This window comes from Salarias fasciatus (assembly GCF_902148845.1).
Source record: "Salarias fasciatus chromosome 7 unlocalized genomic scaffold, fSalaFa1.1 super_scaffold_4, whole genome shotgun sequence".
NCBI classification, from domain to species: domain Eukaryota; kingdom Metazoa; phylum Chordata; class Actinopteri; order Blenniiformes; family Blenniidae; genus Salarias; species Salarias fasciatus.
This window is the reverse complement of record NW_021941229.1, coordinates 12,197,549-12,209,434: the sequence shown is the minus strand read 5'-3', so window position 1 is coordinate 12,209,434 and position 11,886 is coordinate 12,197,549.

Sequence of the window (11,886 nt, the reverse complement as noted above, 5' to 3'; positions counted from 1 at the left end):
CAACTCCAACCTTTCTCCACTCATCTAGATCACTGTGCTCAAGTATTCACGACAAAAAGATTAAACTTTCTTCTCAAATCACTGCTGGAATAGTCAGGTTAAGAGTGTGGATATAGTGTTAGAATATTGTAGCGTCGAGTGGCGACTTGAAGGCAGGAGACGAGGAGACTGCTGCTCCTTGCTCAACCAGGCTTTATTGTGAAAACAACCAAGTACTAGGAACATCTCGCACACCAACACACAAAATAAGGCCGGCACGCAGGCCGCGTCACTCCCCCAGCAACCCCCCTGGCCCACGGTCCGACATAAAACAAACATAAAGCAACACAAATGAACTCACAACAGAGTAACACAAAGGCAGAACATAACCATAATGAAAAGGAAACCCCAAGAACACAGAAACCCACAAACAGTCCCGAAAAGTCCCAGCATGTCCCGCGGCTCCCCGGAACAGGCTGCCTCCAGCAGCGACTTCTAGCGGGCCCCCACGGTTGCTACAATATTAATATTTAGATGTGTTGAAATATTACATTGAATAAAATTACTGAAGATTTTTAGTTTATCTTTCAAGTGGCTGACAGAGAATGTAAATTAGAATGCAACATTTTAAATATTCCATATAAATTTAATTTCCTGCCTCCTCTCTTAATTAGATACAATGGAAAAACACTACAGTTACTGTTTTAGGGTGTAATACTTTGTAATTGTGCAGGTTGTAGAGATCTGAGGACACCATGAGGGATTTAGATGAAATCATGAATGGATCTAATGTCTAAACGATGAGTTTGTGGTAAAGTCGGTGTTTAATAATATCACTGTTATTCAAAGTGTGCTCCTAACTCAAGAATTCAAGTAACTTTAAATTCTTAATACAAGAACTTTAAATAAACTGAATATTCAGACTTTGTGCAATTTCTTGAATGAATCTCTCTGCGAGCTCAACTTTTTTTCCCACAGTAATAATAGTTTCAACTGAAAGTAGATCGATACAGAGACAGATATCTCACATTTATGAAAACTTTAACCGTGTTTTTGAATGATTATGTTGATAATTTGGCTTGATTAAAATTCATGAAGTTAAACTGACCCCTCCAATTATCCCACGTTGCTCTCTGAACCCTGGGTTGAGCCAAACAAGTGGACTGAGACCATTTAAAAAGTGGGTTTTGATCCTCTTCCAAAAGAAGTCTGTTGAGATTTGACTGAAGTCTCGGCGCAGCGCAGACCGCGGATCTGTAAATGATCCGAACAGGAGGTGACGGGCTTCAGAAGCAGCGGATATGTGTTGAAGTGAGCAGTAGATGCAGTTGCAGTAGCAGTTGATGCTGTTTTGACTCCTTTAAACATTTTTAAGCCGTTGGAAGGTCGAAAAATAAGAAACACCACAAAAATCGTCCATGTATTGCAGTGCGTTTCGCCCAGCGTTGTTGTGCAACAGTTGTTTCAACATCACAAATAACACTGAGAGGACAGAATTGTGCCAAATGAGTGAACTTTTTGGCCTTTTTGTTGAGCGATCTCATTTGAAATCCAATGAACCTCAACAGGAGTGTGAACTCCGCCAACGACAATTATCCACCTCGATTAAGTAGAAGGAAGCCGAAAGCGGCACAAAGAAAACATCAATAAAAGCATCTCTTGAAGCTGAAAAGCTATTTGACAGGGTTGACTTGTTGTTCCTCTTAACCTCTGCAAATCACTTTGAGATTTCACATTTTGAGAGTGTTTCACCTGCTGAATAAACTACATTAGAATGAAACCCTTCAGAAAAATTAGAAATCCAACACTCTGTGTCGCCACCGTCAGCTGTAATGAAACCATTTCAGCTCTGCAAAGGTGCTCAACAGTTTTCCCATAAACCTCAGCAGTCCTTATGCTCCTCGCTGGGCTTTTGGGTGCATTCATTAAAAACTGTGACAACACTCATATCTCTGCTCTCAGACCCTGTTACGACTGCAAACTAAAAAGTGTGAACAGATCCTCCGTTCCATGACTGAAATGTGGTGTTTTTTTTTATTTTATAAAACTATCAATTCACCACACGGCTTGATTTGTTTTTTTAAGAAGACAAATGAAAATGTCTTTTCTCACAAAGCTCCTGACTCCCTCACCAGATGTCTGTGTTCCACACAAAGTACATAAGCAACATATTCCAGTATTATCCTTTATAAGCAGTTAAATGCCTCCCACCCCAAAACCCCCCTATGAGAAGAAAAAGAACAAAGGTCGTTACGTCGCCCGGTATGGCGCAGCCGGGGCCCCACCCTGGAGCCAGGCCTGGGGTTGGGGCTCGTAAGCGAGCGCCTGGTGGCCGGGTCTTTGCCCACGGGGCCCGGCCGGGCTCAGCCCGAAGGGACGACGTGGGCCTGACCTCCGGTGGGCTCACCACCCACCGAGGGAACCGTAGGGGCCGGGTGCAGTGTGGATTGGGTGGCAGCCGACGGCAGGGTGCCCGGCGACCCGATCCCCGGACACAGAGACTGGCTCTAGGGACATGGAATGTCACCTCGTTGGCGGGGAAGGAGCCCGAGCTTGTGAGGGAGGTTGAGAGGTACCGGCTAGATATAGTCGGGCTCACCTCCACACATAGCCTGGGCTCTGGAACCCAACCTCTCGAGAAGGGCTGGACTCTCCACTTCTCTGGCGTTGCCCGCAGTGAGAGGCGGCGGGCTGGTGTGGGTTTGCTTGTAGCCCCACAGCTCAGCCGCCATGTGTTGGAGTTCACCCCAGTGAACGAGAGGGTTGCATCCCTGCGCCTTCGGGTCGGGGATAGGTGCCTCACTGTTGTCTCGGCTTACGGGCCGAACAGCAGTGCAGAGTACCCGGCCTTCTTGGAGTCCCTGGGAGGGGTGCTGGACAGTGCTCCGACTGGGGACTCCATTGTTCTACTGGGGGACTTCAACGCCCACGTGGGCAGCGACAGTGAGACCTGGAAGGGGGTGATTGGATCGCACGGCCTCCCCGATCTGAACCCGAGTGGTGTTCTGTTATTGGACTTCTGTGCTAGTCACAGTTTGTCCATAACGAACACCATGTTCGAGCACAGGGGTGTCCATAAGTGCACTTGGCACCAGGACACCCTAGGTCGGAGGTCGATGATCGACTTTGTTGTCGTGTCATCTGACCTCCGGCCGCGTGTTTTGGACACTCGGGTGAAGAGAGGGGCAGAGCTGTCGACCGATCACCACCTGGTGGTGAGTTGGATTCGCTGGCGGAGGAGGAAACCGGACAGACTTGGCAGACCCAAACGTGTTGTGAGGGGTCTGCTGGGAACGTCTGGCGGAACCCTCTGTCAGCATGGCTTTCAACTCCCACCTCCGGGAGAGCTTCTCTCATGTCCCGAGGGAGGCTGGGGACATTGAGTCCGAGTGGACCATGTTCTCCACCTCCATTGTCGAAGCAGCTGCTCGGAGCTGTGGTCGTAAGGTCTCCGGTGCCTGTCGTGGCGGCAACCCCCGAACCCGGTGGTGGACATCGGAAGTAAGGGCTGCCGTCAAGCTGAAGAAGGAGTCCTATCGAGCCTTGCTGGCTCAGGGACTCCCGAAGCAGCTGACGGGTACCGGCAGGCCAAGCGAACTGCAGCCCGAGCAGTTGTGGAGGCAAAAACTCGGGTCTGGGAGGAGTTCGGGGAGGCCATGGAGGAGGACTATCGGTCGGCCTCGAAGAAATTCTGGCAAACCGTCCGGCGCCTCAGGAGGGGAAAGCAGGTCTCCGCCAACACTGTATACAGTGGAGGTGGGGAGCTGCTGACCTCAACTGGGGATATTGTTGGACGGTGGAAGGAATACTTCGAGGACCTCCTCAATCCCGTCGCCACGTCTTCCGTGGAGGAAGCAGAGGCTGAGGTCTCAGAGGTGGACTCGTCCATCACCCAAGCTGAAGTCACTGAGGTGGTTGGCAAGCTCCTCGGTGGCAAGGCACCGGGGGTGGACGAGATTCGGCCTGAGTACCTTAAGTCTCTGGATGTGCAGGGACTGTCTTGGTTGACACGTCTCTGCAACATCGCGTGGCTGTCGGGGACGGTGCCTCTGGATTGGCAGACCGGGGTGGTGGTCCCCCTGTTTAAAAAGGGGGACCGGAGGGTGTGCTCCAACTATAGGGGGATTACACTCCTCAGCCTCCCCGGGAAAGTCTATTCCAGGGTACTGGAGAGGAGGATCCGACCGATAGTCGAACCTCGGATCCAGGAGGAACAATGCGGTTTTCGTCCTGGCCGTGGAACAGTGGACCAGCTCTATACCCTCCATAGGGTGCTCGAGGGTTCGTGGGAGTTTGCCCAACCAGTCCACATGTGTTTTGTGGATTTGGAGAAGGCATTCGACCGTGTCCCTCGTGGTGTCTTGTGGGGGGTGCTCCGGGAATACAGAGTCCGGGGCCCCTTGTTAAGGGCCGTCCGGTCTTTGTATGACCGGAGTAGGAGTCTGGTCCGCATTGCCGGCAGTAAGTCGGACCTGTTCCCGGTGCATGTTGGACTCCGGCAGGGCTGCCCTTGTCACCGGTTCTGTTCATAATCTTCATGGACAGAATTTCTAGGTGCAGCCAGGGGCCGGAGGGGTTCCGGTTCGGGAACCACAGGATTTCATCTCTGCTTTTTGCAGATGATGTTGTCCTGTTGGCTTCATCGAACCCGGACCTACAGCATGCACTGGGGCGGTTCGCAGCCGAGTGTGAAGCGGCAGGGATGAGGATTAGCACCTCCAAATCCGAGGCCATGGTCCTCGACCGGAGGAAGGTGGCTTGCCCCCTCCAGGTTGGTGGAGAGACCCTAGCCCAAGTGGAGGAGTTCAAGTATCTTGGGGTCTTGTTCACGAGTGGGGGACGGATGGAGCGTGAGATTGACAGGCGGATCGGTGCAGCGGCTGCAGTGATGCGGTCGTTGTATCGGTCCGTCGTGGTGAAGAAGGAGCTGAGCCGAAAGGCGAAGCTCTCGATTTACCGGTCAATCTACGTTCCCACCCTCACCTATGGTCATGAGCTTTGGGTCATGACCGAAAGGACAAGATCCCGGATACAAGCGGCCGAAATGAGCTTCCTCCGTAGGGTGGCTGGGCGCTCCCTTAGAGATAGGGTGAGGAGCTCAGTCACCAGGGAGGAGCTCGGAGTAGAGCCGCTACTCCTCCACATCGAGAGGAACCAGCTGAGGTGGCTCGGACATCTGTTTAGGATGCCTCCTGGACGCCTCCCTAGGGAGGTGTTCCGGGCATGTCCCACTGGGAGGAGACCCCGGGGAAGACCCAGGACACGCTGGAGAGACTATGTCTCTCGGCTGGCCTGGGAACGCCTCGGGATCCTCCCAGAGGAGCTGGAGGAAGTGTCTGGGGACAGGGAAGTCTGGGCATCCCTGCTGAGACTGCTGCCCCCGCGACCCGGCCCCGGATAAGCGGTAGAAAATGGATGGATGGATGGATGGAATGCCTGCATAATGTGATCTGAGCAGCTCCTCAACCAGAAACCAGGTTTTAGAAGGTGTTACATACACACACAGTATGTGTGTGTGTGGTGTGTGTGTGTCAAGTCCACCTCCATTTCAGTCCAAAGGACGCGAGGACAACTCCGTTTAGTTTCCAACTCCAGATTTATTCAGAATGGGGAGTGACGTAGTAGTATTAACAATCGCAATAGGCTGTACACCTTTAAAGGATGAAAAAAAAAACCAAATTAAAAATTTGTTGACATTAACCACAGAACCAAATTTGAACATTAACCATATCAAGCTCTCAACTGTCAATAAGTCAACATTCCAATAGAGTTCAGAAACATATTACATATAGTCTAATTTTTACTTTAACTTTAAACTTTACTTCACTTTAAACTCAAATGAACTTTCTTATTCAAACTGCAATAAACAAATGCCTCAATGTTTTACTTTGAATTCAAAAGAAATTTAATTAAACTCCAATCAAAATCCAGAAAGTCCAAACCATTCAACACGACCAACACAAACCATAACCTCAAACACTCAAGAAAGGCATCATTTTACACACCATTGGCGTCTTTGGCTTGAACCCACCGGGCTTAGTGTCTCTCTGCGCTCCTTCTCAGACAGACTGACCGAGCTTCCTCAGAACCTCCCAAGGGTGCTTGAAGTCACTGGAGTGATCACTGAGCTGTCCTGCCAGTCCTTCCCAGCTGCTCTTGATCCAGTGAGGACCGCTGCTGGTAGTGCACTCTGGGAAATGCGTTGTTTAAATAAAACCCCACAATCTCAGTGGCTCAGCTCAACGGGTGTGTGTGTGTGTGGTGTGTAGTGTGTGTGTGATGTTGTGTGTGTGTGTGTGGTGGTGGGGTGTGTGGTGGGTGTGTTGGGTGTGCTTGCCCTCCTCCATGACAAAAAATTTCAAGAATAATAAGTGAAACAGAAAAGGTGCTGAATTTATACTTCTTTCCTCTGACTTTAAATATTTTTGGACAAGATGACTGAGAACTGCAAAAAAAAATAAATAAATAAAAATAAAAAGTGATTTATTGCTAATGTTGATTAAGAGAAGAAAGTACATTTTCTGTTGACCTCAAATACATTTTCAAGTATTTTTTTAAAGTAGAAGAAGTAAAAGATACATCTTACAACCCTGTATTTAAAGATAATGTTGAGTAGCCTTTGAAATTAAGTGACACTGCTTCACGCCTGCACAGCGTCACAGTGTTGCAGGGAAAATCAAGGTGGTTTCAAGTATCTCTATTAGGATCGGCTGTGGCTCGGTTGGTAGGATTTCCTCTCCATTGGAATGTTGCTGATTCAATTCCCCACCTCTCTCTGCCCTTTAGCAAGACACTGGATCCCAAAATTCTTCTCTATGGATGCATGGAGCTCATTGCAGTGCAGATGCCTCCAATGTTGTTGTGAAAGTGTGTGTGGAAACCCACACTGTAAATGAAATCTATTTCTCTTTCTTTTTTTCGTTTTTTTTTTTTAAACCAATACTTGAAACAACATGATTTAAAGTTGGGGGATTCAGACAGGACTCCTACATAAGATGCCCTAAAGGCTGTGTAACTTTAAACAAGATTCCTGAAAACAAGTATTTGAAAGTATAAAACCAATAACCTGAACCAGAGGATCGTTTCCTTTCCTCATTTCACTGAGCTGCTTCCTTTTCCCCTGTTGCAGAAGTTCTATTTCGTCTGGCCTTCAGCAGCCTGAGTGGGTAGAATCAGTCCTGGGAAACACTATCAGGAGGAATTACAGGAGTCTCGCCTTTAAGGAGGAAAATGGAGTTTCATACCTGACTGATAAAACAGCTCATCAGCTGTGAGGCTGACATTTTTGCTACAGAGAATTTTAAGTAGGGTAATAATTTATACTCCACAGAGTCTTGTATCCTGTTTAAGAAGAAAGATTCCTACTTTCTCCCGAGCAATAATGACTCTCTTTGCAGTATTGCTTAATTGTGGAACTGCCTCAGGCCATATTGTATCTTTCTATCAAAGGCGTGTTTCTTTCTGGGCTTTATTTTTGGGGGGTGGCTGCTTTCTTTTCTCTTCACTCTGTTCTCCCTCATTCTTACTTTCCAGCTGCCTTTCTATTCAACACCTCATCAGCCTCACATATGGAGCCATTCTTTTTTTCGCCGTGTGTGTCTCAGCCGCTGGTTTACAGCTTTTCCTTTGGTGTTGCTGATTTGTCTTTCACTTATTGTGCATCCACTTTTCTGGGGAAGCTGCCCATAAATGAAATGGCAGCAATTTTTTCCCCTCTGGATTGCATTGTATAGGGTGAAAGATCAGTTTAATCAATTCCATCTAATTAAACCCAAGAACGATTTATTGTTGCGAGGCTTTTGGAGATATTGTGATATGAAGATAGGATGGAAGGGAAATTACTGTGTTGCTACTCTTGACCATTTACATTTCCCAGTGTGTTCAGCATGAAATCTCACATAGACAGATTCTTCCAAAGGTTATTGGAGGTGAAAAGACAAAACTATGCACCACTGTGAATAAACAGCTTGAGAAAACTTTGTCTTGATACGAACCATGTGTTGCAAATGAATGAATGAGGCGATGTGTGCACTGAGGGTGTGATTGTCTGGCTGAGATTGATGATTTGTTTACCTGGAGCCCATGTATTCATGCTTCTGGTAAAACATGGAGCAGAGCGAACCACCTCCATCAGCGATTTACATACACTTTACAAAACAAATAGAATAGCATTGTTTTCATTTATAAGATAACATGTCATCAGATTTAAACCTGAACACATAATTTTTATATCCCTAAACTGATTTTGGTTTTGTCTCACTATCAGCTCAGGTTTCCTCTGGTTTCCTCATGCATACATTTGAGATAAATTAGTGAATCTAAATTAATTTATTTGCCGTCTGTGATGGATCAGCAAGCTGTCTGGAGCATCCAGGTTCCGTCTATAGGCTGTCATCAGTTTCTGCCACTGTGATGATTTGTTTCAGACCAAAGTTTGTCCTTTCAAAACTAAAATATCAATCCCTGACACAATTAAATGATAGTCATTAAATACAAAATGAATTTACAGCCATCTGCCTGTAGACTCCCAGGTTGAAACACAGCTCTGTGCTGCTTCTTTTAACATCTTCCTGCCAAGTTGCCGTATTGAACAATTTTAGTGTCAAGGAACAGACGAAACATCTTAAAAAACACCCAGAGAAGTTAAACTCTGTCCCTAAAGATGATTTTTTAATTATATTTTGTGACAGTGTTAATAAAATATTTATGTGATTGATGTTAAAGGAATTCTGTAAATTTGTATCGTGTTTTCAAGACATTTTGTAATCTGTAATGAAATGTAATGTAATGTTTCTTTGAATTACCTGATTTGGTCAATTATATCAATTGTTAATGATTTTTCGATCCACCTTCTACATCCTTTTATTCCAGAATTCATTTGCAGTAGAAGTCTTTTACAGGCTGCACTAAACATAGAGATGTGGGAGGAGGCTGGTGGCCTGAAGAAAACCTCCTAAAGCTCAGTGAGAACATGCAAATTCCACTTTGTACAACCAGAAGTTTCTTCTCAGCCGTGAACCAATATCTTCAGTCGTCTCTACAGCACTCAGAGTCCCCATGGGCGCTTCAGATCATGTAGGTAGAGTCGAAGTGAAGACACTAAAAGAGAAAAAAGGATTTTCGTTGTGTTACAGTGTTCATTAGCAGCCAAAACCGTATCCTGTGAAGTTCCCCAAACCACTGAGAGATGGCGTCTTCTCAAATCATATTCGAGCTATATAACAGTGTATATTTGGACATGAAGCGATTCATAATTCCATTTTCTTCTGCAGGCATCTTTATATCTTCATGACTGGAGGCTGAATCCAGGAGTTTCTGGATTATGAAAGAACGTGCTGAACTGCTACTTTCTTGACATTATGAAGGGAAATGACTGGATTTCAAGGCTGAATTTTTTTTTTTTTTTTAGAATCCACATAAATGCTGTCATATCACTAAATATGGTTAAATCACTAGTAGTAACACTGTCTTTATTTCATTATAGTCTTGAGGTTAGAAAACTTGTCTGAAGAAGTTTTATTTATTGGTACTGTTATATTTGCAATTATCAGAACACTGCAATATCCTTTTTTCTTTGGAATTTGTTTTTTGGCCTTTGTGTTCTCTTTTGACGCCTCTTGACGTGCTTGTTCCCTCATTGCAGGATAATAACTGGAGCTACAGCTGCAGATAAGACATGCGGTTAGGACCAAGCAGCTTTCATTTGCCAAGGTCTGAGTTTGATTTTAAAATTTCTCTCATGAGTATTTTCTTTACCTCAGGAGGATCTCTGTGGTCGACAGAAACAGTTTGTGCATGTGTGGATAGGATTGTGCTCACTTTAAATGACCAGCTGAACTTCAGTATTTGCTCTTATCAAATAACTGAACTTTTGGACTTTTTACATGATCTGCTCCTCTGTTAGTAAGCTCGGCTGCTTTGTCCGTTATCGGTCGTTCGGTAATTTACAGTGTCACAACAACAGAGGGAGAAAGATAGGTCAATACGGTTCAGCTCAGGAAAGTGGAAATCAAAGCCTGCTCGATAAAGAATGTCTATTTGGATGCTTCTGGACTGAAATCCTCCAATAATCCCAAAGTGCATGAGATCACTAAGGCCCTAATTTTTTTTTGGCAGCCCACTACTTGCATCTGCAAATGTCTCGTCTTTAAAAAGCCTGACACACGGGTCGAACAAATCTGCTGGCCAAATCTGTAGTATGTATGTGTACGCGTGTGTGTGTGTGTGTGTGTGTGTGTGTGTGTGTGTGTGTGTGTGTGTGTGTGTGGTGTGTGTGTGTGTGTGTGTGTGTGGGGAGTTTTATTTGATTATTGTTGCTCTTTTTATCTGCCTCTACAGCTGTGCTGGCTCTGATAAAGCAAAGACGTGAGTCTTTTCAAAGTGTAATTGTCCACTGCCGCTGAGGAATAGATAACTGAATCAAATGGAGTGGAGTGAGGAAGCTTTCTCACAATGAGCCCAGATCCTTTATTACTGAGACAGATATTCTTATATCCCTTCTGAGAAAGTGGCAGATGTGCCACTTTCAGCTCTTCTGGCGCTGCTCCAGATGTCAGAAGGAGCAGGAGGGGGAAAGTCACTGTTAAGTACATCACCATGTTTGGACCAGGGGGAAACTTCTGAATGCCACAAGAAATCTGACATGAGTTAAAACTCAGACTAAAGCTGTAAAGTGGAGATTTATTTATGCAGCAGCATCCTTCTGACTCCAGCTTCCTCTCTGCAGTCGTTCACCTGGTTTTAATCATTTCTCACAACATGCAACCGTGCACACGATGTTTCTTCATGCACATTTTTACCATTGAACTGCACTGAATTTCCTTTATGTTTAAAATACTCTGTAACTTCTTTAGATCAGTGTGATATAATTCATGTTCAAATATCCACTGAAGAAATAAATGTGCCAAAACAAAATCTGAGAGTGTAATCCTTCTCACTGAGGACGTTTGCCTCATTTGAAGGGTGCGTTATGATTTTCCTACTTCTATCCAATCCTACAGCGTCCAACCATGACCGAAAGCAGAATAAACTCCGCTGCTGAAAAAGATCCATGTCTTGATTGCAATTGTTGACATTTGCAGTTTCAGTAACCTTTATTTCAACATCGTGTGCATGTTTGCATATGATTGTGTGGTTCACGTGGCAGCGCTCAGCGACTTGGAGAATTCTTTAATGGATCGAAGGAGAAAGTAAGAAAATGCTTGACGTCTTTTTGGATTCAGATTCAGGTGTCTGGACTTGAAGCTTTCTCAGTAAAACAAACTCAGTTTGAATATTTGAAGAAGGAAAGCATTCCTTCAAGGCCTTCAATGTCTCCAGCTGACTCGTCCAAACCAAAACTAACCTTTTCAACCTGCAGACCTGAGATGGTTTGATCTGGTGGAACTTGATCCGTTTTCTCCATTTGCATGGTGTTCAGCTGCCTTTTTCTCAGACCACACTGTAACAGCAGCGTCTTTCCAAAATGAACGACTGCACTGTGTCTCTGCACAGTGTGGATATTGTGAATGGAAATATTTCCATAACCAAAAGATGTGTTTATAGTTTTGGTGTCTAAATTGCAGGCGTCATTTACCTTGTGACAGAGTGGGTTTTTATAGGCCTGAGAAAATGTTGGTCGAGTTAAAATAATTTCAGGATAAGAAGGAAAAAAGTAATAACTGGTTTGAGTTATTTGATATGAACTTGACCAGGAAAACAACTAATATTTCCCAATGTTTTTTTCTGTAGTTAAGTCCATCCAGCCATCCAGCCACACTGTGGTCCACTGGTTCATTTTCATCATTAGAAAGTGGAAAAGAAACTGGAGAAGTGGAGGTCTGCACCGGAGAGTAAAACAAGTAAAGGTCAGTCCAGACAAGACAGAATACATGTTTGTGAATGAGGGAGGCAGCTGGAAAAGTGAAG